Raw genomic sequence first — 27,652 nt, 5'->3', positions numbered from 1 at the left:
GAATCCGTGCTCTACATCATTGGGCGTGTCCATGTAGCAAGTGGCTAATGGTATACTCAGAATTTGGAAGTGAGAAGCATTTCTTGTGGCTGCCACGATTTGTCTGAATCAGCCCTAGACAGTTACCATCTTAGTGCAAAGAACACAATATTTTTAGAATTCATATAAATGGCATGTCTGGCTTCAACTATATAGTGTTGCCACCGCTGAATAATATTCCTTGTAGGCAGATTCAAGACAAGTTCAGGCAAACCTAAGGATTCTCTAAATGCTGATGATTTATTTTATTGCTCATTAAGGAAAAAGAGCAATATACAACTTATACTATAAACACAACTTATATAATGCATATAAAATACTTTTGAACTAAAACATGCTGTGTAAATTATTTAAGTGTTCAACTTGCTAGGGAATAGTTGAACAATTAGAAAATATTACATTAATGTAAGTCATTACAAAATAGCAAAGAACTTCAGTCTTTTGTTGCCAGCATCCAGCATGACTTCACTGAAGAAGAGCTTCCAAAGAAATTGTTCTGTAATAAAAATGATACCATCATTTGCAACAATAACATGTTATCCCGAAATACCATACATTTATGTTAACCTTGAGAAGCAGGGTGAATATAATGGCTGCATTGCCCCAGCTGCTAGGGTCATGATGTTGCACTCCCACAGTTATTGTATTCAGTCTATCATTTGAAGTACAGAATATCTTTCATACAATAAAATGTTATCTATCCTGGCATATTATTGCCAGGCCCTAGATATGTATCTAGACAAGTTAACCTACAGAGTTTCACTTCTCTTTAAGCATGCTCATCTTTTCCCTAGGTTCCTGGTACAAGATATTAAGAATCCTATTAGGGAAGTGACAGGGATAAAATGCCAGTGTTCAAATAGGTGTCTTACGGAGAAGCCACAGATATTTTTAGTGTTTGAATTGACTGTCAAAACTGTCTGATGTGTCAGAAGTCAGTACGAAAGTGATTATTACTCTAAGCAATTAGTTGGATGCTATGATGTCTTAAAGCTTTTGTCACAAGTTAAACATGGACTTTCTGCACAATTGCTGCTATATAATTAAAAGCAATATACTTTCTTTTAATCCCCATTTCCCATTGTATGTGAAATCACTTTAACTGCCTCACCAAAAATAGCTGAACTTCAGGAATAACCACATAGCTTTGTATAATCTGTGAATTATTTCTTTAGAAGACTCATCATATCCATTCTGTAGTTAGGCTAGAGATAGCTTAGTCTTAAAAGCTCTCCTGTTGTCTGGAAACTAGTCTCCCTGAATGTCTTTATATGTCTTCTCCTGTAATAAAAGAAAGTACATTTCAGAATTGTTATCACTATTAAAATGTTCATATTTGGGTAATGAATATAGACCTTTATCAGCTCGCTACAACTCTAGATTACAATGGATGAGGAACATCAGTTTTTGTTTAACCTTATTGAGGAAAATGCATCTTCTAGATCTGAATATAATAATTGTTGCAGAGTAATTACTTAACCTCTATAAGTAATTGAACAAGGAGCCAACTTTAACTGAGAAACAAGAGTTTGATATTTATTACTAACTAAACATAGGCTAAGAAAACAATAAACAGACCAACAGTCCCTTATGCAGAGAGAGGGAGAACCTCTCAGTTTGAATTCAAGGCAACACGTCAGGAGCAGACAAACAAAACATGACTCCATCCCCAAGCCAGTACATAGGGACATTCACATAAGAGAAGCATGCCCCATACAAAGAACTGAGACAATGTCTTTGGCAAAATCCCAATAATAATCAATCAGTAAGGTGGCTCTGTTAGTCCAAAATGTAAAATGCAGAACTGAAGATAATTGTTAAGTAATGATGTCCCTTATGAAAGCATAGTCAATGCTGATGGAGCTATTGCTAAAAGGCTGTACTTATAAAATTCAAGCAAAGTTCTTTGCAGCCTGCTCTGCAACGACTTGAAGCCAACTAGAGCTGGTAAGGTTATCTAAATTATTATATTATTAATTATTATTATTAACAATATACAATATTATTTACAGTATTTGTTGTGAACCACCTGTTTACCTACCTACAGGTATTTTATTTATTTATTTATTTGATTTATACACCGCCCCTCCAAAAATGGCTCAGGAAGGTATAACTTGTAATCGGAGGCATTGAATTTTATAAGCAACCAAAATGCATCATTTTCTATTTGGGGGAATGCAGTAGTTCCCCCAGATAGTCTATTGTGTGTGGAAATTGCTTGAATAAGTGTTAAGGACGCCTGTTGAAGTGGAGGCTCTCTCACCCCCTGGACTCTGGGGACCCGGCCCGTAGCCTCCAAGGTCCAGAGGGGCCTCCAGTGGACCAGGGGGGCCTCTGGGGGGCCTCCTGCTGCTACCCCATGCCTGCCCCGCTGCTGCCCTGCTGCTCTGAACCACCAAAAGTTATCCTACTTTAGCCACCAATGTGCATGGCCGGGGGTGGGGGTGAGCCGAGCAGGCCTCCCCCTGCCCCATGGTGGCAGTGTTGGTGGGCGGTGTGGTGGCTGGGCCTGCCTGTCTGGCCCAGCCGCTCCACCCACCACCACTGCTACCGCCACAACGGCGCAAGGGGAGGCCTGCTCGGCTCACACACACCCCACCCCCGCCCATGCACATTGGTGGCCAAAGGAAGGTAACTTTTAGCAGTTCACGACGGGGCAGGGGCAGGTGCGGGGTGGTGGCAGGAGCCCCCCCCTAAAATGCAGGGGGGCCTTGTGGTGGGGGGGCCTCACAGCAGGGACAGTCCAGGCACCAGTTTGCCTAAGTGCACCACTGTGTTGGAGTTTTATTGTGATATAATTAGTAGTCACCCACAGATGTGCCGGGCTTTCCCACTGTGCAATGCATGGAAGGCTATTTCCCTATTTTACAGTCCGTGTGTGTGGGGGGGGCGGGGGATCTTCCCTTCCATCTTCAGCCACTTTGTACCTCCTATGTATGATGTCCGTGAGAAGTGGGAGACATGCAAGAAGATAGTTTCAGAAGGTACAGGGAGCTTCAGAGAGAGAAGAGGGAATTGCTGAAAAATACCCCTTTCCCCTCAAGCAATGAAATAACCTGGTGTGTCTGCAGAAGGTTAGCCTAGATGTTGGCCAGTGACTCAAAGTCCCCCTCCCCACATACACACTTTATAAAACTTGTGTGTTAGATTTAATTTGTTTTATATTTTCAAACATTGGTGGGAGGTAATGGGGAACATTGATAGGGCTATTTCCCAGATCTCAGAGGGCCCTTGACAAATGAGTGCCGTGGGTCCCCTATTGCAGGCACGGTTGGCTCCAAAGATTTCTCTGGGAACCACATGACTGGGTGACTCTGCAAAAAAAGATAGCTCAGAGAGTTGGGACCTATTCCTACTAATCCAGGATGGTGGAGCATGTTCGTAGAGAGATCACTTGACCCGATTTCAGCCAACAAAGTTACACAAAATGGCCACCACTCCATTATACACCTGCACCATCTTTCCTTTCCAGGCTATGAAACCTTTTCCTATTGGTCCAGGATGGTATTGCATGTTCATAGAGGGGTCACACGCCCACCTTCAGGGAATGCACAGGCATATTCTGGAGTGGGGTGAGGAGGTGGGGGGGGGGCAGAACTTCTGGAGTGAGGGCATAGGCCTGGTACTGACCATTTCCAGTGATGTAGGCCCCCCTCTGATCTGATTCTGACAGCTTCCAATGACATCAGCAAGTACGTGCATCGGGTAAGGTCACTGAAAGCCGCGTGGCTTTGTTTGTGAACAAAAGCAGATGGTTTTTGACAGCTAATATGTCTCTTATACTATGACTGAGCTCTTAAATACCTCTGGGTTCAGGCTATTCCTCCTGAGCTCTTATCTGCTCCATGTTTGGAAAGTGGAAGCCTTCAAAGGGCAGCCTTCTAGGCTGGAGTTTTGCACTCCCCTTCCTCTGTACTTGATTGTGTCTAGTCTGTTGCCAGCACTGACATGCAGATTTCAGGGAGTGTGATGGTGTGGAGAGACTCAAAGGCAGGATGCTTCTGAGTACCAGTTGCAGGAGAGTAACAGCAGAGAGAGGGCATGCCCTCAACTCCTGCCTGTGGCTTCCAGCGGCATCTGGTGGGCCACTGTGCGAAACAGGATGCTGGACTAGATGGGCCTTGGGCCTGATCCAGCAGGGCTGTTCTTATGACTCCAGTGAGGCTCAGCAGGGCAACTCTGAGGCTCTCTACGGTCCAGTCCTAGGGCCTGTGCTGCTTCTGCTTTCTCAGTGTCAGACTCGGGGCAGGGGTCATGACAAAGTTGGGCTGTCCATATTTTCTGGCATCAGGTACAGTATATACTGTACTAGATGCATATCCATTCCTTGTGTTATTTTTTTTTTAAAGACACCATTTTTGAAACATTGAAAAATTTCTGTGTTGATCTAATGATTGGAGCTACCCAAACTAAGCTGTATGCAGCTGGTCTGTGGTTCCAACTGTTAACAAGAAAAATGCGTTTTCTCTAGAGCTCAGTCCTCAAGAGAATATTATAAATCTGAACAGAACAAGGCAAATGCACTTCCAAGGCGGGCTTACTGCTCAACTTATGTCCATCTTGACACACCCTTAAACACAGCTATGCCTCAAAAAACAATGTCTGCAGCATTTTCTTTTAGATTTCTAAGAAATGCTTAAAGTCTGTCTACCTCCCTGATATATGACCCCTACACAAGAATGCACATCCAGATTTATTTCTTCAAGAACACAGACACAACATAGCTGTCTCTGTAGTAAAGCTACCTGTGGGAATATTCTGCCATACATAAAAGCTGCTTCTATCATCTTTTCAATGATCCTACAGAAATGCACTGTAACGCTGAAGTCATCCTAACTTGGCTGAAACCAGCTATTTGGACTTAACTGCATTGCTGCCCAATGATTTTCCAAACAATAAATTATGTATGTGGCTAGGTAAGAGAAATTGCCTTCATTTAATATCCACAGAACATCATCCATATCAAGATATTTTCTTTCCCTCTGAAATTAATATATGCCTGGAAACTGACAATAGGTAGCTAAGAAGGTCTGCTCTGGTTTGGCCTCCCTCTTTTTTTAACACTTCCAATTGCCCAGAGTTTAGTCATGGGCTGGATATGAAGGATTGTGCAACACTGATTCTTTGTTTATGATTACTGAAGTGTGCACTCTGGGGCTCCTCCTTGGAGCCAGGAGCCAGGCAGCTAGTGACATTGGTCTAGCAAGCAACGTTTGCAGTTCACATACTTCATTGCACATTATTGGCCCCTGTATGCTTGTTCTGTTGTCCTAAATCAGCTATGGAGGGGAGCTAATCCCCCCTGAAGGAGAGGAGGGCAGAGGTAATTTAACTAAATTTCCCTAGCACAGTCCCAAACTAGGTCACCCTTTGTGGGGATGGGGCCATAGTTCAGTGCTAGAGAATCTTCTCTGCACGCAGAATGTTCCATGTTCAATCCCTGGCATCTCCAGATAGGGCTGGGAAAGCCTCCTGCTGAAACCTTAGAAAGCTGCTGCTGTCAGTCCATTCAGACAAAACTTAGCTAAATGGACGAATGGTCTGATCTGGTGTAAGGCAGCTTCCCAAATCCCTCCGTTGCTCTTTGGTCCAATAGAAAAATTGCCTTTGGCACACCAATGGTCATTTCCCTCCTCCCCCTAGAGCAAATAGCAGCTACTGGGGCCCCCAGTCCAGATCAGGATCACATTGGGAGAAAGGGTTAAGTCTCCTTTTAATGACTTCTCTTCTTTGACTGGTATTTAGGAGGAGCGGGAAAAGCATGCATGGGTGAATAATGTGTTTTACATAACATGTATTATTGTGCTTATTTATTTAAAATATTCATATACCTCTTTTCAGCCAAAGTGGGGGAAAGTACTCAAAGCAGTTTACACAGCAAACAGAGAAAATGATTCCGTCCCAAAAGGGATCACCCACAATCTAAAAAAAGATATAGGAAAGACAACAGCAACAGCCACTGGGATGGACAACATGCTAGGGTGAATATTTTATTCAACAACTGTTGGTTATTTTTTAGTAAATAGGCATTTATTTAATCTGGCTTACCCCCACTCCCACCTCTACTCCTTCTGGACTGGCTCTGGCTGTGGCATCTGTGTACTTCTCCCATTGGCTGCTATCTGTTGTTTTGCTCACTTTTAATTGCTGTAACATCTTGCACCTCGGCCGGGTTTACCTGGTAGGGTGGGTGAGAGGCACACCTGTTGGGCTTTTAAACTTTTGGCCCAAATATAGGGGAGCAATGCTGTGGGTACAGCCACTAGTGCAGCCCACCAGTGGGTGGGTCATCTGCAGGTGGTCTCCAAAGGAGGCCAGCTTTCAGTGGTGGCCTTTGGGGGTGGGGGTGGGGCCAAATGTGTAGTTTTGGACTTCTAAAAGAAAGACTCCTGCTGACTATAGTATTATTGTTGCCTAGTAATTGGTTGGGCCTGGTACAGGTGTGTGTCTTGGGTTGTCCACAGATGGGGAGGTGGGGGATAACTCGGGGGCAGCTATTCCAGTGGTGGTGGGGAATCGATGAAGATATAGCACTGAAACAGGTGAAGGGAACTCACAAATTTAATTGCTGTTTCCCCTTCCAGCAGGCCTACAACGTCTCTGACCTTGGAAAGCAGTGCCAATTACCCACAGAACCTCACCTTATTACTCTGTAATGCCAAGTCAGGCCAAAATAGGTCTGAGATAATCAATGACTTGATTTTGGATGAAGGAGCTGGCCTGGGATGCATTACAGAGACCTGGTGAGGCGAGGCTAGTGGTCCAGCTTGGTTTTAGCTTCTCCTGGTGGGATACTCTTGGTGGAGCAGGTGAGAGGATGTGGGTGAGGAGATGGTGCGGCTGCAGTCTATAGGAATACCATCTCCGTTACCAGGCTCCCTGTCAGGGAATTGGCATATATTGAATATATATGCCTAAGCCTAGGAATCAAGGATAGACTGAGATGGTGTACCGATCACCATGCTGCCCGACAAAGTCCCTAAATGTGCTGACAAATCTGTGTGTGGTGGAGTTGGCATTGGAACTGCCCGGGTTGTTGGTGGTGGGGGCTTGAATGTTCATTTTGGGCCTGGGTTGTCAGGAGTGGCTCAGGAGTTCATAGCAGCTATGACAACTATGAGCCTATCCCAGTTGACCTCTGGACCAACGCATGATGCTGATCACATGCTCGATTGGGTCTTTTGCTCTGATCAGGGTGGTGTTCTGTAGGTGGGGATTCCTGTCTGCCTGTCTGTCATTGACATGGACAGACCACCATCTAGCTAAGGTTGGAGTTGCAACCATAGCCCATCTCTGCAGGGGTGAAGGACCAATTAGGATGGTCTGTTGGAGAAGGTTATTGGATCCAATAGGAGTCCAAGAAGCTTTGGAAGGGTTTAAAATTGGCTCTGCTAGTGATTCTGTCAATGGGGGCATATGGACCATGGTGATCATCCCCCAACTGCCAGGGTCTTGGGGGGCACCAAGGCACTCCTTTGCCTTAACCCTGGGTGCCCCCTTTCCCCCTCCCACACCCAGCTGGTGAACAAAGCACTCGCTGACTGGGAGCACAAGGCACACCCCTCTCCTCACCAGCCAGTGTTTCACTGAAACACTGGGTGTGCTGGGCGGGGGAAAGCCCAGCCAGCATTTCAATGAAACACTGGCTGGGGAAGGATAGGATAGGGTCTGAACAGACTCTCTCCTGGGCAGTGGCCCCACCTCCACTGCATCTGACATCATTGAAGATGTCACAGCAAGTGATTGATGGTTCCAAGTTCAAATTCAAGGGGGAGGGGGCACATACTAGCCCCCTCATGACCCTAGACAAAATTCAAGGATGTGAATTTGTGGAAGCAATGCGGGCAGAAAAGAACTGCTTCTTTGCCGCCCACACTGCCAGAGCATAGATCTTCAAAGGTGCTTTTGTGTTCTGATCTGTTGGATTCACGCCAAGTCTTCCTCCAAATGCACTCTAGTCATCCTCCTCACCACTTCAGCTCCCATAGTTATTCCAAATACCATGGGGCTAATTTTGAAGCAGGTCAGAGAGGACGCTTAGGAGCAATTGTGTCTATTGAGTTCATTATTCCATGTTTGCACCAGAGCATCAACATTAACCCCTGCTAACTTGGCAAAGAGGCACCTTTTACCATGGTGATTCTCTTTATTTAGCAGAGGGAGAGTAACTGGCCTTATCCACCCCCAGCACAGTACTTCCAGTGACGGTTGCTGGTGCATATCTTATGTTTTGTTTTAGAATGTGAGCCCTTTGGGGACAGGGAGCCATCTTATTTATTTGTTATTTCTCTGTGTAAACTGCCCTGAGCCATTTTTGGAAGGGCGGTGTCGAAATCTAAATAAATAAATAAATAAATAAATAAATAAAAAACAGGGATGTAGGGAGCTTAGCTGCAGCCAGAGGATAAAGTCCTCCGGTGGTTCCCCTGCTTAGGTTTTACAATTCCTAGGCTTTACAATCGCATGTCAAAGCATGTATGCCCCAAGCCATGCCCACTGCGTCTGACATCAGATGCAAGGGGGCAAGGAAGATGCCAAAGATGGGGCCCATCAGCCCCAGAAGCGCTTCCCTTCCCCAGTAAGCGGTTCATTGAATTGCTGACTGGGAGCTCCTTCCCCTGCCTCTCTGACTTTCGATTTGTGACTCCTGAGGATGTGGACAAACTGCTTCAGACTGTACATCCTACAACCTGTTCTCTTGACCCTTGCCCAACTTGACTTATTTCATCTGGTAATCATATTATCAGAGAGGGTCTGGTAAATATTATAAATGCTTCTCAAGAGAGGGCAGGATGCCTCCCTGTCTTAATTGACCTTATTTGAAGAGGATCCCTCCGGGTTAGCTAATTACAGACCCGTTTCAAATCTTCCATGGCTGGGCAAGGTGACTGAGCGGGTGGTGGCCTCTCAGCTCCTGGCAGTTTGGGATTATACAGATTATCTAGACCCATTTCAAACTGGCTTTCAAGTGGCTATGGAGTTGAGACTGCGTTGGTTGGCCTGATGTATGATCTCCAGTTGGCTACTGAGAGAGGGAATGTGACTCTGCTGATCCTTTTGGATCTCTTGGAACCATTGGATACCATCAATCATGGTATCCTTTTGGGTTGCCTGAGGGAGGTGGGATTGGGTGGCACTGTTATACAATGGTTCCATTCCTACTTCTCAGATTCGCCTTTACAAGTATACCCCTGAACCAGCCCACGAACCGGTGCTTAGAACTGGAGCTGGTTCGGTTCAAACTTGGACTGACTGAACTGGGCTGGCTCAATTTGAACTGTACTTTAAATTGAGCCGACTCGCACATCCCTGCCATCTGCTGCTCAGTCAAGAGTTTGAACATAACACAGTTATTGCATCAGTTCATACCCAACATTCCTAGATTTTTCCTGGTATATTCAGACATGCCAACATTCCAGGATTGGCTTGTAACAGGTTTCTAAGCAATTTTGCGAACAAGTTCTGGAATGCCCTAGCCTGATGGCATTTTGCTATTAGGGGATTAATATACTTTGGAATCTTATGCCACTTCCAGATATGGCAAGTATGAACTTCCAGAACTGTACTACCAGTTTTCACAAGGAGAAAACATATTGGATAGTTGTATTAAATACCACCTAATCTTATCCTGAAAATCTACAATTTTTTACAATCTCTAATTTTAACTATATACAAAGATTTCAAACACACACAGACACACACACAAAACCGGTTTATCGCATTCCTAATGCAGCATATTTTCCCATTAGCAGTTTGGATACGCATGTAAAAACATGTTATAGGTTACAAAACAGCAACAAATTTGAACTTCAGGCAAAGCAATCTCAAATTAGAATTGGCATCAGCATTTCACAAACTGATTTGTCTACAAAGCTGCTCTCACATGGTTAGCAGAGAGAACAGCAAGGAAGGAAGATTTTATAACTCAAATATATTGTTCTGTTTTCTCCTATAGGCCATAGAAGACAGAGGTTTTTTTAGGATGGATGAACATCCTTGTTGACAAAGTAACTCTGCAATTTCATGAGGAGCTGTTTATAAAGAAATGCCTCTCAGCATGAAACTGAATTGGGTGGTTCACATGTAAGGGCAATACCACATCAGACAGCCACATAAGAATCAGGCAAAATTTACCTCCAGTATCCAAATGGATCCTATTTATTCTAGCCGGCTGTAGGGATGTGCATGAACCTGTTTGGAGGCCCTTTTACGGGCCTCAGAACAGGTTCAAACACAGGGCCAGTTCAAAGTTCAAAGGCCCCAGGTGGTGGCGCTGTAAGGGTGGGAGGAGGGTGCACTTACCCCTCCTGCCGCTTTCCCCCCCACCAGCATTATTTTTTCATAAAAACCTTTGGGGCAACAGCGTACCTCCCTGCTGCCCCATTGCCCGCTTCGGCCGAAAGTACCAGGCATGTGGGCACACATTGTGTGTGTGCACACACCATCTGACATGCACACGTGCATATGATGTGCACACACACACCTGTCACTTCCAGACGAGGAGGGCAATGGGGTGGCAGGGATGTACACTGCTGCCCTGAAAGTTTTTACAAAAAAATAACACCGGTGGGGGGGACGCGGCGAGGGGGTATGTGCATCCTCCCCCTGCCCTTAAAGTGCCACCCCTGCCGCTTCTGAACCACCCAGCCGCAGTTCTGTGCACAACCAGTTGTGATACCAGCCCCACAACATAATGGGTTTTTCTTCTTCTGTGCTTCTGCATTTATTAACACAGTAGCCTGGTTCACACAATAATCTAAATCAAGGTTTAATGTGGGTTATCGACATTAGCATGATTGTGTGAACCCATGCCAAGGTGGTTTATGGCTCTTTTCTGCCTTGGCATGGGTTCACACAATCATGCTAATGTTGATAACCCACATTAAACCTAGTTCACATGATTATGTAAACCAAGCCAGTGTCTGTTGACTAAGACAAAGAGTTTGTAACATTTATAATATTTGGGGCCTGCAAATCTTAGAGTATCTGTAGCTGTATATACCCCTCACCTGTTAAGTTCAACTATGAAGGTCAGGGTCCAGGTTTCTTCACTTAGGAGCCTAAATTCAGGCATGGGACTGTAGCTCAGTGCCTGAGTACCTGCTTTGCATGCAAAAAATTCCATATTCAATCATTGGCATCAGGCTGCGAAATGAGCAAAGAGTCCCCTTTTAAAGTGGTGATTCTCTTATATTTTGCAGGGGGAGAGCAACTGGCCCTATCCAACTCCAGCACAGAATCCCTCCAGTGGCTGTTGCTGGTATCTGTCTTATGTTACTTTTTAGATTTTTATTTATTTATTTGTTTATTTATTTATTTACTGCCCAATCCACAGACTCTGGGCAGTGTACAAAGCAAGAATAGCATCTGAGATTTATTATTAATAATAACAACAATAACAACAATAACAACACCTGTCTGGCTGTGTAATCAATAATAATAATAATAATAATTTATTTTATTTGTTTTGTTTAGTATTTGTAAAAGTAGAGTCATGGTGATTACAAACAACAGAGGGGACTCACTATCTGCTATTAAACTGAGGGTTTAATACTGGCTGCACAAGAACAGGCACTAAGAACAAATGCAATAAGAGCAAAAGTAGGAAAATCCACCACAAACAGCAAGTGCCGCTTTTGCAAAGAAGCAGATGAAACCATGGACCACCTAATCAGCTGTTGTAAAAAGATCGTACAGACTGACTACAAACAAAGGCATGACAAGGTAGCAGGGATGATACACTGGAACGTCTGCAAAAAATACCAGCTACCTGTAGCCAAAAATTGGTGGGACCATAAAATTGAAAAAGTTGTAGAAAATGAAGATGCAAAAATATTTTGGGACTTCCGACTACAAACAGACAAACATCTGCCACACAATAAATACACTAGATATAACTGTAGTCGAGAAGAAAGAAAAACAAGTTAAAATAATCAACATAGCAATACCAGGGGATAGCAGAATAGAAGAAAAAGAAATAGAAAAAAATCACCAAATACAAAGATATTGAAATGGAAAGGCTGTGGCAGAAAAAGTAAAAAGACCAAAATAATCCCAGTGGTAATTGGCACCCTAGGTGCAATTCCAAAACAACTTGAAGAGCACCTCAACACCATAGGGGCCACAAAAATCACCATCAGCCAATTACAAAAAGCAACTTTACTGGGAACAGCCTATATTCTGCGACGATATCTATAATAATAACAGCAACAATATTGATAATAAAATTCAGCCATCCCAGGTCCTTGGGAAGGACTCGATGTCTGATAAACAAACCAGTCAATAACACCTGTCTGACTGTGAAAATAAATAATAATAGTAATAATAAATTAAAGGGCAAATGCCTGGTGGAAAAGAAATGTCTTCAATAAGGTCTTAAAGACTGAAAGGTAGGAGGCAGACCAAATCGAGGGTGGTGGGAGTATTCCAAAGTGAAGGGGTGACAACAGAGAAAGCCCTTCCATGGGCCCTAGTACTATGGATCTCTGTGAGACCAGGGACCAAAGAAAGGACAACCTGAGAAGATCTCACAGGAAGGGACAGAACTGGCTGGGAGAGGCGGTCCTGAAAGTAGTGAATCCTTTGGGAACAGGGGACCATCTTATTTATGTATTATTTATTATTCTGTGTAAACCGCTTTGAGCGCTTTGGTTGAAGAACAGTATATAAATATCCATAGTAATAGTAGTAGTAGTAGTAGTAGTAGGTAGGGCTGGAGAGCTGCTGCCACTCAGTGTAGACAATTCTGAGCGTAATAGACTAATGATCTGAGTCAGTATAAGGCTGTTTTCTATGTACCTATATACTGTCAGATGCAAAGTCCTTGGAAGTGGCCCTTCCCATCACTATAGGTGTTAAGGCAAGGAAGGCCTTAATATTCCATCAGGCTTTTGGGAATGTGCTTTAATCAGTAGCCAGGATCAAGCGAGGCCTGTGCCTGTGTTCAGAATGCTCTCACACATATATGGTTGCCAGTTTTTCTTTCTAGCGGCAGCTCCTTGCACTTGGGCTGCTCTTGACCTTTATGGGTGTTTCTCAGGGGACATATGGAGTGCAGCAGAATAAGGCTGAAAACTCCCGTGTACGCATGGGTGCTTTGGATTCCTGCCAATATGCTGCTTTGTGTTTATAGGTTATCTTAATCTGGGTGGTTATTTTCAAATGGTTGTAAATATGCATATTTGATTTTATTGCTGATTATAACTGAATTTTATGATATTTTAATTACAAGCTGCTTTGAATAATCTGGCGAACAGAATATTTTAAAATAACTAATCAAAACTCCTACATATATTGATATGAATAGTATAAGCCAACTATTTGTTTAAAAGTCCCCTGCTTCTCCCTAGCCACACATTGCTTGTGTAGATACAAAAATGTCTTACATTGTATCCAGAGGATACGTACTAGGCTCAGGTTTTATGGACCTCTACAACTCCCAAGATTGAGAGCTGGCTTCACTATTAAGAATATATGCCCCTACCATTCAGATCTGACACCATTAAGAGTCCATTCTTAGCTTGCCATAGAGATTAGAGAGAGAGAGAGGGGGGGGGTCCTTAAAGGCTTGGACTCTTGTAGTGCATATATGTGTGTTTGTGTGTGTGTGTGTATGTGTGTGTAGATAGATAGATAGATAGATAGATAGATAGATAGATAGATAGATAGATTTGCTGGCATATATACATATGCAGCAAATGTTCAATGTTTATTACATCAGCATTCAAATGTATCTGTACTTTGGTTTGGGAAAATGTTATATCAAAATGCTTGTATTTTTGCCAGTTTTATACCTTCCCTTACAACACATAAACCTACCTATTTATGTGTGTCACAGCATATATTTCTATACACTTATTATTACAAATACTTAGAGAAAACAAAAATAATTCAGATTAATGAAGAATTAATTTAAATTAATATGGTAATACCAGAATTTATCCTAGCTTCTTTCTGTTGTGGAATAAATTTACATATGTTTTAGATAGGAAATGTATTATTTATAATGAAAAAAATGTGCATCTCTGTATGCTTAGTAAGTCATTGATACAGAATATGTATACTGGGAGAATTACCTTCTTATTTATATGTCCGGTAATCAAAAATGATGGGAAATGGGTGGAACTACAATAGAATAATGCATTAATCATTTTTTAAAAAAATACAAGTCTAGGCAGTTTTCAATCAGGCAGGGCACAGTTAGACAAACTAATGAGGTACCTTGGTAGTAAGTGCCTTTACATATACATACATAAAGTAAACTGTGAAACTATGTTTACTTACTCATCTTAGCTACTAAAATGTCATTATGCATTTATATTTTTAGAAGTAATACTGCAGTGTAAAAATAGAAAAGCGAGACTTAACATTGGTAACAATGACTTTCCACTTGAAGTAAAAAGTCTATTTTAACCTTTTTAAATATATATATATATAACCAAATCCTAAGTATATTTAAACAGAAGTAACTTCCATGAACTAATCCTGCCATTATTGAATGCATCCTCCTAAGTGGACAATGGTGCCTGCAGAGTAGGCAGGGGCAACCGAAGGATGGACCACAACACATTGCTAACCTCCTGAAGGATCTGCTGCCCCAATATAATCAGCAGGATAGTGGGGCAGTGGCAACACCTGAAGTAACACTGGAAGGACACAAAAGGGGCAAACTGCAGAGGAGGTGAGCTTTCTTGCATATATTAGATTTCTGAAAGAGAAATAACAATATGTTTCATATTAACACACCCATACATGAATGGAAATGAGCCCATGGGGAACTGTGTCACGATGACGATGATGACGACGACGACGATGATGATAAAGAAAAACACAGAATAATTTTAAAAAAACAATCTGTAAATGGAAGGGGTGAGCTATTTGTTTGGGGAAGTGCTTGCCTCCACTTGGTTCCCTATGTTGGCACCGCCTATGCTGATTTCCATAGGAACTGGGAGAAACTGGCACACAATCTTATCCAGTCATGCATGGAGCAATGGTCAGCAACAGCTGTGTTGGATCTGCATGCCCATTTGTACCATCTGGAATGGGGCTGATGTTCAGGCAGTCCACACGGTCCTGTTCATGGTGCTTGTAGCCCTAGAACTAACACAGCCTGCTATCCCACAGTGTAAGTCTATGATGCATTTTATTTATTTTTATATTTGTTTATTTGCTTCATTTATACACCGCCTGATTCCAGAGGCTCCAGGCAGTTCACATTTGGCACCATGATTAAGGATGTGCATGAACCTGTTCAGAGACCCTTTTATGGGCCTCCAAACTGGTTTGAACACTGGCCGGCTCGAAGGTTCAATGGCAGGGTGGTGTCTGCCTTTAAGGGCAGGAGAAGATGCATTTACCCCTCCCCACCACATTTCCCCCACAGGTGCTCAATTTCCTAAAAGTCCGCCGGAGCGGCAGCGTACCTCCCTGCCATCCCGTTGCCCCCCTTTACCAGATGTAACGGGAGTACTCAACACACCTGCGTGCATCAGGTGCACATCTCCCCGCCGCTGTCGAACCAGCTCCCGCCAATTTTGTGCACATCCCTAACCATGATGGCTTTAAATAGCCCCATGTTTCTCCTTTGGATGTCACATTCCCTCTATCCCTTCTCCGTCCCATTCCCTTTTTGTAGATAACAATAATACAGTTTTCTTGTTGTTGCTTCTGTGTGGCTCCTGTGAGTCGTTCACAGCTCACAGGAGTTCCCTCCGGATCTCCCATCTAGCTTGGCTTCCATTTACAGTTCTTCCATAGCACTTGTGGCCGTAAGTGTAGCCACAAAGTGGTGATATACTCAGTCAACTCAGTACAGTTGTTCCTGGGGGTATGGCAAAAGGTGTGCGTACTGCATCCACACACCATATGTGTGAAACATTATGCAATGGTAAACCAAAAATGCTTAAAGTATGTAGCCTACAGAGCCTGATGACATGCAAATGTTAATGTTATGTCATACCTCAATCATGCACAACTACCACAGATTACTTAGAAAAGGCCAAAGAGAAAAGAGGAACAGCACACTGAACAAAAAACAGAGGTAGTGAATGCCAGGAGGACCAGTGTTCCCTGTAACAGAGATTCCCAAATGTTGTTGACTACAATTCCCAGCATCCCTAGCTGCAGTGCCTTCTGACTGGGAATTATGGGTGTTGTACTCAACAACATCTGGGAGTTCCTGTAACAGGGGACACTGGCCAGGACACTGAAGACCACCAGCTTGTGTTGCTAGCACTGCTTTTCTGCCGGCTCCCAGAAACTTCTCTGCTTGCGTCTGAGGCTGCAGGCGAATGGGTCTCACTATTGACATGCTCGGCAGCCTCATAGCATCGTGAGCTCTCCATTTGTTGGCATATTGAGGAACAGTCACTTAGGAGGCAGTGGGACAGTTACCCCTAGATTTAGCAGCTGCAAAAGAGCCAAATTGAAAGGGAACTTGCCTTGCGCCTTCCCCATGCTGGGACACCTGAGTAGGCTCCTGAAGTTAACTCATAAGTTAAGACTCCGCTCAAAGTCTCTCTGAATGGTTGACCCTCCTTTGGTTTACCTCCCCTCCATAAATGCCTCAAAGGAGCTAAAAGCCAATTACCTGAGCAGGAAGTCAGATAAGGCTCTGTGAATGAGCATTCCCTCCTTATCAAAAGGAGGCTAGAGTGGACTATAGGAATTCAGAGATATACCCATTAAAAATGCTGATTAGTTTACTAACTAGGTGTTTCCAGCTGGAATGAATTTTGTGCTTTTGCACATTTAATCACTCTATTTGCATCAACCTATTCACGCATTGTGTTGTAGCGCAACACAACAGACAAACAATGGGATCTTTTGAGATTCCCCAGAACTCCCCTACTAAAGAAACAAGGTCAGTTGGAATGTCCCCTCAGGACACATTTTGGGCTTGATCTGCCCCTGGATTCTTGAGCCTGTGTGCTCCCCTTGGTCTCCAGTGCTACCCACTTGGTTTCCACATTCTGGAGTCACCCATTACTTGGACGCTGCAGCGGACACTTGCTATACCACTTAGCTGTGTTTTGCTCTGCGGGCCACCCTTGTTTCCGGGCCCTAGACTGGCTCCCTTGCTGGGCTCAATCTGCACAGCCCTCCTCGCTACCACTTGGACCTGGCTTCACAAGAACATACGACCTTTGGATTCATCCCTGCTACCTAACTCCCTTGATTCTTCGCTGCTACATGCTGCTCCCCAGTCCATCCTCGAGGAAAGAGGTATTTTGGTTGCTCCCAAGTCACAAGGGTCCACTCACTACTGAAGGAAGAAATAAGGTTGTATGATAACTGCTGCACTCCAACCTGGGCTCCCTCTATCCCTGTCTTTTCTCTCTTAAATCCAAGAGTCTTGTTTCTCTGAGCCTCCTTTCTCTGTCCAGCCTAGAAGCTACTTTAATTCAGACATTAAGCTAAATTTCCTCTTAGCAGTTGTATGGTTAATCTTGTAACATATTTTTAGTAATAATGTTCTTTTAGTGACTCACTTATCCTTACCCTCAAATAAAATAAATCTCTGTTTTTTAACAACTCTCTCTCTCAGCCAGTCATTTTCTGTAACCAATGCTTTGCACTAAATTTATTCTGATGTGGAACTGCTCCACTCTGAGCTAATTTCCCCTCACAAAGCCTGAACACAATTTTGGGGTGTTTACCAATCACCCCAGGGCAGTTCCATTAATACTTGTCTGGCACAATTTACTTTATACTGGAAGTTGTCTAGCTGGCATCAGTGCAAGCGTCTGTCTGGAACACCTCAGCTGTGCTTCTGGTTCACACTAGAACATAAGAACAGCCCTTCTGGATCAGGCCCAAGGCCTATCTAGTCTAGCATCCTGATTCACAAAATTGCCCATCAGCTGCCTCTGAGAAGTCCACAAGCATGCTCTCTCTTGTGCTGTTGCGTACCCTGCAGCTGGCATTTAGAGGCATCTTGTCTCTGTTACCAGAACTGCCCCAGAGCACTGGCTAGATGCTCCAACTGTACTTTTGGCTTAGTGTGGGGGAATTAACTTGGCTAGAGGGAACAGTTTGGTTCCAGTATCAAATCTGAGCAAGTTTGGTGTCTTGAAAACGATGATGAGACAGAAACACAGTTCAAAGGTTTTAGTAAGGTTATTTGGGGGTACAGAACACAAAGGTTCAGGTAGGCAAGGCAGTAAATCTTAACTAATATTCTAAGCATGAATATGGCTAGCAATAATTTAACTTAAAGGTCTAATTAGAAATGTATCAGCTTGGCTCCGGCGCTTGACCAGAGCCTAGCTTAAGGCTTGCCATGGAAAGTGCGTAAAAGTGGGGAGGCTGAAAAGAAAGAGGGTGAGGAGGCTTAGAAGGGTAAGAGGTTAGTTTACCTATCCTTCCCTGGTTTGTTGATGCATTCGTTGCATGTTGGTTGGCCTATTCTTGCAGGGAGTGGGCAGAAAAGTGGGGTAGAAAAAGGGTGAGGAGCAAAGGCTACAACTTGCTTAAGAATCTGCAGGATAGTGATCCAAACAGATTCTGAGGCCATGTGCTTTGGCCAGAGATACTTGAAATGTGTTCTGAGGCAGTTTCTAAGCTGTGCTGTCTACCCAGAGTACACTCCATTAAATACCCAGAGTACGCAGATTCCATGAAATACATAGAAGTTCATTGCTACTTGAGCTTAATCTTATTGAGTGAATTTTGCCCAATGAAGTTCTGTAGATGTGTGTATGAGTTGAATAGGGCTATGCTGGACTGAATTCTGAAGAGCAGGATGCTTTTAGGTGTATAAGATTACACATCTCTTGTTTCGATGTGCTCTTTTTCCAGAGGTCTTGCCAGCTAAATTGTTAATTCAAGGACTGGTTAGGAAATGCACCACTTATCAGAGTGACTCCCAAGGAATACTCCACTGTTATATTTTGTGAAAAGGGGGATTTCTTCCCTTGATTGATTCACATTTTGAAATTGTGTCTGCTCGCTTGGGTATTTTCTCCTCTTGTGTGCAAGAGAGGTGTGGGGATGTCCCATCCAGTCTTTGCTATTTCCACCTTGGGGTGTGTTGCTCCATGCTTAGCTCATGCTGAGCAACCAGCTATGGATCTTGCCAAACCAGGTAGGTGAAAAGTTCATAATGGAGGCCGCGATCTTACAATCTTGGGCTGTATAGCCTTCCAACATAGTATAGATAGAAGAGTGCTCTCTGGACTACCCTGAAATTGGACTGTCTGGCAACACCTCTGAGACTGGAAGTGGAGCATAGCCACCAGACTAGTAGCCCTTGATAGACCTGTTCTCCCCTTTAAAGCCATGCAAGCTAGTAGCCATCACCACACCTTGCGGCAGATAATTCCATAGATTAATTACGCGCTGTGTGAAAAAGTACTTCCTTTTGTTGGTCCTAAATTTCCTGACCTTCAGTTTCATGGGATGACCCCTGATTCTAATGTTGTGGGAGAGGGAGAAAAATGTCTCACTGTCCACTCTCTCAACTCCATGCATAATTTTATACATCTCTATCATGTCTCTCCATAGTCGCCTGTTTTCCAAACTAAACAGTCCTAGATGCCAGGGACAGAGCCACCACTGGGCGAACGGGTTCAAAGAACTCAGGCTGCCACCAATCAGGGGCCGCAAGGGGGCCCCTGGTTTAACTCCCGAGCGGGGCCGCGGGACCTCGTTTGGGAGTTAAATGGCCAGTGCTGCGTTCGTGACGCGGCCAGGAGCAGCCCTCCTTGGGAGCCAGACCACACACCCCACATCTGACGTCTGACATGGGGGCATGGCTAGTTAAAGAGTTAAGTTTAAAAGTTAAAGAGCATTGGTCCCAATACAAATCCCTGGGGGACCTCACTTCTTACTTCTCTTCATTGTGAAAACTGTCCATTTATTCCTACCCTCGGTTTCCCGTCCTTCAACCAGTTACCAATCTACACTTGAACCTGTCCGCTTATCTCATGACTGCTAAGTTTACTGAAGAGCCTTTGATGGGGAACTTTGTCGAAAGCTTTTTGGAAGTCCAAGTATACTATGTCAATTGGATCATCTTTATCCATATGTCTGTTGATACGCTCAAATAATTCCAAAAGGTTAGTGAGGCAAGACTTGCCCTTGCAGAAGCCATGCTGGTTCTCCTTCAGCAAGGCCTATTCTTCTATATGTTTAACAATTTTGTCCTTAAGGATGCTTTCCATCAAATTACCCAGAACAGAAGATAAGCTAATCTGCCTGTAGTTTCCCTGATACCCCCTGGATCCTTTTTTGAAAATCGGAGTTACATTGGCTACTTTCCAGTCCTTCGGTACAGAGCTTGATTGCAGGGATAAGTTCCATATTTTTGCTAGGAGAGCAACAATTTCAAATTTGAGTTCCTTCAGAACTCTTGGGTGGATGTCATTTGGCCCTAGCAATTTGTTAATTTTTAGTTTTTCAATACAATTTAGAACATCTCCTCTTGTCACCTCAAATTGGCCCAGTTCTTCAGTCTCCAAGCGTAAGGAACTGTGTTGGACTTCCTTGGCAAGGCTCCACTTGCATATAAGCTGAATTGGATCACACTATGGTCACTGTCCCCCAGTGATTCCACAACTCTGACATCTCACACCAGGTCCTGGACACCTGTCAGGATTAAGTCCAAAATCACCTTATGTCTGGTTGGTTCCACAATAAACTGTTCTAAGGCACAGTCATTATTTAGTGTGTCTAGTAATCTGGCCTCTCTGTCAATACCGCCACATGAATTTGCCCAGTCTATAGCCACCTTCGCACATAGTGCCAAACTGCAGGTTGATGAATCTGAGGTTAAATCTTGAAACCACATGAATTTGCCCACTCTATGGCCACCCTTGCCTTCACACATAACGCCAAACTGCAGGTTGATGAACCTGAGGTTAAATCCTGAAACTGGGAATCATCCTGCAGATGATCTTCCAACCTGGGCTGGGCAACCTTTGATTTCAGGGCAGAGTAGCCTGATCACTGGCAAGGCGTCAGCAAGACAGCAGCCACTGACCATGATCTTCAAAGGGGCATGCCCAGCATAATCGTCCTTTTTTGGCATGGACCGCCCACCCACCCTCGGCAGGGAAAGGGCATTTAAACCCTTTAAATGGCATTGAAACCCTTTCCCTCACAACACTTGTGCCGCCACCCTCACAAGAACCCCACCACCCAAACAGTCACAAACATGATCACTGCTAATGAGTGGGGTGAGGTGGAAAGGGGCATTATTTTTTTAGGGTTGTGCACAGAACTGGATCTGGTGGTTCAGTTCAAATTCAAACTGAATTCAAACCAAACCACTGGTCTGCCAGCTGCTTCGCTCAAACTGGCCGACCGTTCAGTCTGTTGGGAGAAACTGATTCAAACCAGTTCAAACGGCTTCAATCTGGTTTGAACCAGTTCAAGCGCTATGCTTGTAAAGGGGAATCCAATAAGAATTCCCTTTATAAGCAAAGGGGTGGGGAAAACATTTTAAAATGTTCTAAGACTGGCTGGGGGCGGGGCACGCAACAGCTCCTGTAAGCCCCACTGGTGGTGCCCACCAGCAGCACAGGCTGCGACCGGCCCAGTTCCGGCCTCCACAGATGCACAGAGGCCATTTGCATGATATTGCACCCCCCCAGAGGTGCGGACCAGCGGCGGCTGGTTCTGGCCTGTGCAGCTGGGGAGGAACACCGGCGGGACTTACAGGAGCTGCTGCATCCCCCCCCCCAGCCAATCTTAAAACATTTTAAAATGTTCCCCCCACCCCTTTGCTTCAATTGTAAGCCCTACAGGAGCCACCACCACCATGGCACAAGCCAGTGAGGTGCCCTCTTGTCGCCACCCCTGCCGCCCTTAGAACATTTATAAAGAATTTCCCCATGCCTTTGCTTGTAAAGGGGAATCCTCACCTGATTCCTCTTAAGTATAACCCTCGAACTGGGTTGAACTAGTCAGTATCAGACCAGTTCAGGTCTGGTTTTAACCCTCCTTGTGGGGCAGGCAGTCCAATTCAAGTTTGAACCAGTCAAACTGGGCTGGTTCAAAGAGAACCTGGTCCAATTTAAACTGGTTATGCACACCCCTATTTTTCTGTTACTCCAGGAAGTGACCATGATGACTTCCTAGGAAGAAATATGTATATGACGGCAGGCAAAGGATCTTGGGGTCTGGTCCACTGTGAGAAAGGATGCTCTTGTGATGGCAGACCTGGTTGAAGCAGCACAGGAAAACCTGGTTGAAGCAGCCCAACACACTCCTGTCTCTGTGTCAGCTTGCCAGTCAGGCATTAGCCTTATCATAAGAGTGCCTGTCCACTGGGGAGGACTAGAGACTTCATAAACTTTGGGTCTCCATAGGACTGCACCCTCATGAGCTAGGGCATCCAAATATAGGCCTCCCCCCACTATGTGTTTATATGTGTTATATGTGTTATAATATGTGTTTTAAATAAATAAATAAATAAAATATGGGCCCCCACTAGATCTGTTCAAAGAATAGAACTCATACTCCTCGCCTTCCTCTCTACACTCAACCCCTACAAACTCCCAAGGAGTCTGGGTCACTCCATGTGTCTCGCCATTTCCCTGTGGGCTCCATCTAGCAGGATCGGTGATGGCTCCTAGTACACTTTCAAAATTCCTGGGTTTGGACCGGCATTGGGGGAAAGGGAGACCCTATTTTCAGCTATTTTTGACAAGCTAGGCAGCTGTACTGAGCAAAAATCAACATGAAATGTGCCAGAGTGAGTGATTTCCAGAGTAAGCCCTTTCACTCCTGCTGTCCACCAGTCACCACAACCTGGAAAGGTGTTGCTGTTGTACCCTTCCCCTGGGCTTGCATGGATCTAGCAATGGGGCTGGACAGTGAAAGCCCTCCAACCCACATGCCAATCTATGGCCTGCCAGTCTCATGAGAGAGTGGTCCTTGGGAGAAGGGGCATTGTCACACATTATTAGCAATCCAGCCCGATGTACCCCGAGGTGGTTCTTCTCATGGGTATTGCTATAGGGTACATGCTTGCACCCAAGGGGAAGGGACTAGGTCCCCCTTCCCCTACTAATGTCTGCAAAAAATAGAGCAGAGAGTCACTCAATAATCCCAGGAACTACCTTTCAACCCAGACCCTGGGTATCACTCTCCTGTCATGTGTTATCTTTGTGGGGAAACAACATGTTGCCCGGCTCATGGTGCAACCGGAACTCTACTTGCTTGTGCAAGTACGTATTCATCACTTGATTTGTGGAGACCAGTGCCTGTCTTGTCATCCCATCCCCCTTTTCTACAGACTGGGGGGTGGGCCGACATGAGACACAGTGAAATGTGGGCACCCCCATTTTTCTCTTGATATGCTTTGAAGCTTGGGACGCAGCAATGAGGCGACCCTGTTGCCAGGTAATGGCTGGAGGTGTGCGGAGACAGCAGAGAGGCAGGGCAAGTGCTCGGAGAGGTGGCCAGAGAGAAGCACGGCAGGCATAGTGTTTCTGGTCTGGTCTGAGCCACTCTCTCTATGGCGTTGGCAGCAGCCACAACTCAAAACCTAGGTTAGTGTGGTGGCAGAATTCAGACAACACAATGCCACCTTCAAGCCTCAGGTTGGAGCAGCAAAACTCACTACAAACCAAAGGTTCAGATTACAGTTTGGGGATGGAAACCTCAGGTTGATCTTATGATGAAACTGTAGTTTCACATATTCGGATGACCATGAAATAGAACCTCTGCCCCCTTCATCTCTAATCTGGCATTATTTCCAAAGGTGGCCTATGTGAGGGTAATTGAAGTCAGCATTATTACAGCTCTGTCTCTCTTTCATGCCTCTCGGAATAAGTGTCCCACTGGTTCTCACCGTTCCACCAGGTTTCCATTATTCCTAATATTTCTAGAGAACAGAGACAAGGAAATAGGAATCCAAGTAACATAACAAGGAAAAAAGAATGAAATTCCAGGTCTGTCAGAGAGCAAGATTTGAATATCTCCACAAATCAGCAAACAGCCCCTCTCTGAGCCCTGATCTGGAACTCTCCCTCTCTCCCTCCCTCCCTCTCACACATAGGGAGAGCGGGGGGCTTATACTGAGTCAGACCATTGGTCCATCTAATTCAGTATCATTTACACTGACTGGCAGTGGCTTTCCAAGGTTTCAGACAGTCCTTCCCAACCCTATATGAAGATGCCAGGGATTGAACTCAGGAACTTGTGCATTCAAAGCAGATGCTCTTTCACTGAGCAATGGCCTTATACAGTCTATGGCTGTTATTTGCCAACATTTAAAGAGATGCATGATCCAATCTGAGAACTCTGTTGTCTCATCTAGTTTGGCCCTGAGAGCACATTTGTTAGAAGGGTAAAAACATTTCTTTTTGTAAAGTTGTTTATGTGAGATGAATAGTTTTAAAAACCATGCTGATACTTGAACATGCTATACCAAAGGGACTTCCTAATGGTGGCCAAAAGAGATGGTTCATGCTGGGTATATGCACTTCTCATCCTGTTTTTGAAATTCAACTTTGCAGTAAATGCCCTGGTTCCAGAATAATTAATTAACTGAGAAAGTATATAATTGAATCATTTGCACAGGCCTCTGGAACCAGGTAAGCTGTTTGGCTGGGCTAGATTGAATCTGTTCCATTAAGCATATTTTCAGAAGTCTATTCTCTGACATACACATTAATATAGTTCAATAATTAAAAAGATGCAGATGGCCACTCATTTCCACCATTTATATACCAGTTTGGGCTCTTTAGAAAACGAGGTGTACTCCTGGGATCCCTAATATTTTGTTCTGAAGATGTTCAAAAATAGAGAGTCAATGGTGCCTCCATATTTTGGCTCCATAAAGGATCCAAATGTATTGTTTTTAAAATAGGGGGAACAGCATACCACCATCACTCCTCCAAAACCTTATGACTCCTAAGACCTGCTGCTTAGTTTTCACCTTTCTTTGTAGCATTAAATCTAAATTTCCAGTTCCCAGAGCAAGAAACAATAATCTTTTCACTAGAATTAAAGTATTGATACAACTGTGTGGAAATAAGGAATCCAAATATACAAAGCTGGGTTGTGACTGAATACATTGCTTTCATTTTCTTGTAATTAACAGATTCTATTTGTAGAGGATATCCAAGGCTGATAACAATATGCTCAGGCCCACCTGGGTATGGGGGGAAAACTATTGTGAACCCTGTGCGAGGAATGGTCAACCAGAAGTTATCCCAAAGTAGAAGGCAGTTTGGCAGACTAGTTCTGGTTGCCATGGGAACTAGAGAACTCAGAAAGGGGGAGGTCAACTGGGAGAAAGCCCAGTTTATCATTCTTACTTATTTTGATGTATTTTTGATGTTCTCTTATATCAAAACTCAATAAAATAATTAACAGTAAAAAAAAGAAAAGAAAACAAACCTAGGAGAGACTTGATACAGAAGCAACATGGCAGCTGAAAACTGTTAGCTGAGATGAGATCTGTCTGAAACTTGCTGAGGTTTTATCTAAAGCTGAAGAATCAAGAGAGCAACTACACCCAAGTAAGAGATCTCAGTTTTTGATCCTGTAAGAAAGGAAGACCAGAATGAAGGTCCAAGCTACGTCGAGATTAGTGCTGAGAAGATCCACAACAGAATCTAGCTGCTTTAAAGGGGTTGTCACCTGAAATAAATGCTGAGAGGTGCCAGTTATCTGAGTGCAAAGCTGCCATTTGAGCCCAGCAGTTGCCACCACATACAGACTGTGAACCAGTTGTGTGTGTGTGGAAGTATGTTGTAATGGAACTAGTAATGTTAGTTTTTAAAAGTGGGACTATTATCTAATTCATATGTGTATGCATTTACTAAGTTAATGTTAGCTAAGAGCTTGAATTTAACTTGAATTTAGCAACATCTATAACTTACAAATTATTTCTTCTTTAGCATCTGATTTAGCACTTCTGATTTCTTTCTGTAAAATAAAACTAAGCCAATTATGAAAAAAATCAAGGATTGCTTTTTCTCTTATTAAAATCCTTGCACTTTGAATCCCTAACCAAGGAAATATTGTCAATGTACTACAAAATACCATACAGGTGGCCCTCTTTATTCACGGGGGTTCTGTTCTAGCATGTACGGAAACTTCAAATAAAGAATTTTACCCCTCTGGAAATCCAGGGGTTAGATTCCTTTTTTAAAAAATGCCGAAGGAGTGGGATGGGGAGAGAATTAAGAGTAGAAATGCACATTACTTTGCTCTCCAGGACTCCAGAAATGTCCCTCAAACCCCCAAACTGGCCAAATTTTTGATGAATATTTGCCACCACACAAAAATCTTTTTAAAGATAGAGCCTCAAAATGGCTAAGTGCTGTAAAATACTGGCCAGAAGTGACACCAGATGTTAACTCCAGGTAATGTCTGAATTCAAACTGAATTCGAACTGAACCACCGGTAGGGATGTGCATGGAACCAGTTCGGAGGCCCTTTATGGTGCACATACCCCTCCTGCCGCTTTCCTCCTGCCAACGTCGGTTTTTCTAACAGCCCATCGGGGTGGCAGCATATCTCCCTGTCGCCCCGTTGACCTCGTCTTCCGGATATGACCGGAAGTTGCTGGTGCGCCCTCCCCCCACTCTTAAAGGGAGACCCCCGCCGCCTTCAAACCACCCCACTGTGATTCCATGCACACCCCTAACCGCTGGTTCAACTAAGCAACTGTGAATAGGTGAATTTTAGCCCTTTTTTGTATGGAAAAGGAAACCAGGTCTCTGACCCATCTGCCCCCACCTGCCCTTTTTCAATCCCCATAGGGTTCCCCCTTTGCTTGTAAAGGGGAATTCTTACCAGAGCCTCCTTTGCAAGCATGCAGATCTGGGTCAAACTGGGCTGAACCAGTTCAGCCCGGTGAAACCAACTGCCAGTTGCTTCTAATAAACCAGCTCACAGACCAGTAGTTCAGTTTGAATTCAGTCTGAATTTGAACTGAATTATCTGGAGCAGTTCCATGTACATCCCTATTATCCATCCACAAGTGTGTCTGAAAGTATCCAGAGCGGCACTCTAGGAATTGATGTCACCTGCTGCCTGTTTCAAATACCACTACTTCTACCACGGATTGTGCCAGATAGAGACATTAATAGGCAATCCAGTGGAAGAAAGGGGTGTGAGACACAGAAAATCATGTCTTCCTACAATAGATTCAACAATGATATAATTGTTATAATATTATTATATTATATTATAATTAGATACATATAATTTGTAAGCTTGTATACACTGAGGGTTGTAAAGACCTTTCTATAAAAGCAAAACAAAGTCACTCCCACTATGTATTTATATAATTCTCCAGCACACTAAAGGAAGGGAAGGGGTTAGAACAAGGGAGTTCACCACTGTGTTAACAGAGGACAAAAACTGCAAACTCTACAAACACCACCATGCTCACCACCAAAAGGTGGTATATTTCAATTCTAATAAGCATGTTTGCATGTACTTGTTCTTTGTTTCTTATCTGTAACCGAAGATGAATCAGGATAAAATCCTTATAAATAAACAAAGTATATTTGCTGTCCTGTAGTCCTCTGGGATCTCACTTGCTATATATAAATTGCCCTGAATAACAGCTAAAGGCTGAAACATCTCTCCAGCAAGCTATGATAGCAGGCCCCTGTCTAGTTGAAATAATTTAGAATTAGTGAGA

The 27,652-nt window shown here is 43.9% G+C and overlaps 1 long non-coding RNA gene across 7 annotated transcripts; it reads right to left on the bottom strand.

Annotated features, from left to right (window-relative positions):
- Positions 1-254: 254 nt before the first annotated feature.
- On the bottom strand, positions 255-26,879 carry LOC128342552 (uncharacterized). 7 transcript variants are annotated; one of them, XR_008315072.1, is made up of 5 exons: positions 26,797-26,839; positions 25,878-25,923; positions 25,393-25,537; positions 1,151-1,320; positions 255-535 (listed from the first exon to the last, which is right to left on the bottom strand). It is a non-coding gene; the product is annotated as an uncharacterized LOC128342552 (long non-coding RNA). The 7 variants fall into 7 exon arrangements; XR_008315067.1 differs by lacking the exon at positions 26,797-26,839 and adding an exon at positions 26,453-26,548; XR_008315071.1 differs by lacking the exon at positions 25,393-25,537 and having other exon boundaries at positions 26,797-26,879.
- Positions 26,880-27,652: the final 773 nt, after the last annotated feature.

The sequence above is a fragment of the Hemicordylus capensis genome, chromosome 2 (genome assembly GCF_027244095.1).
Source record: "Hemicordylus capensis ecotype Gifberg chromosome 2, rHemCap1.1.pri, whole genome shotgun sequence".
NCBI classification, from domain to species: domain Eukaryota; kingdom Metazoa; phylum Chordata; class Lepidosauria; order Squamata; family Cordylidae; genus Hemicordylus; species Hemicordylus capensis.
Note: the sequence above shows the minus strand (reverse complement) of the source record. Positions and strands in the feature narration are given on the sequence as shown.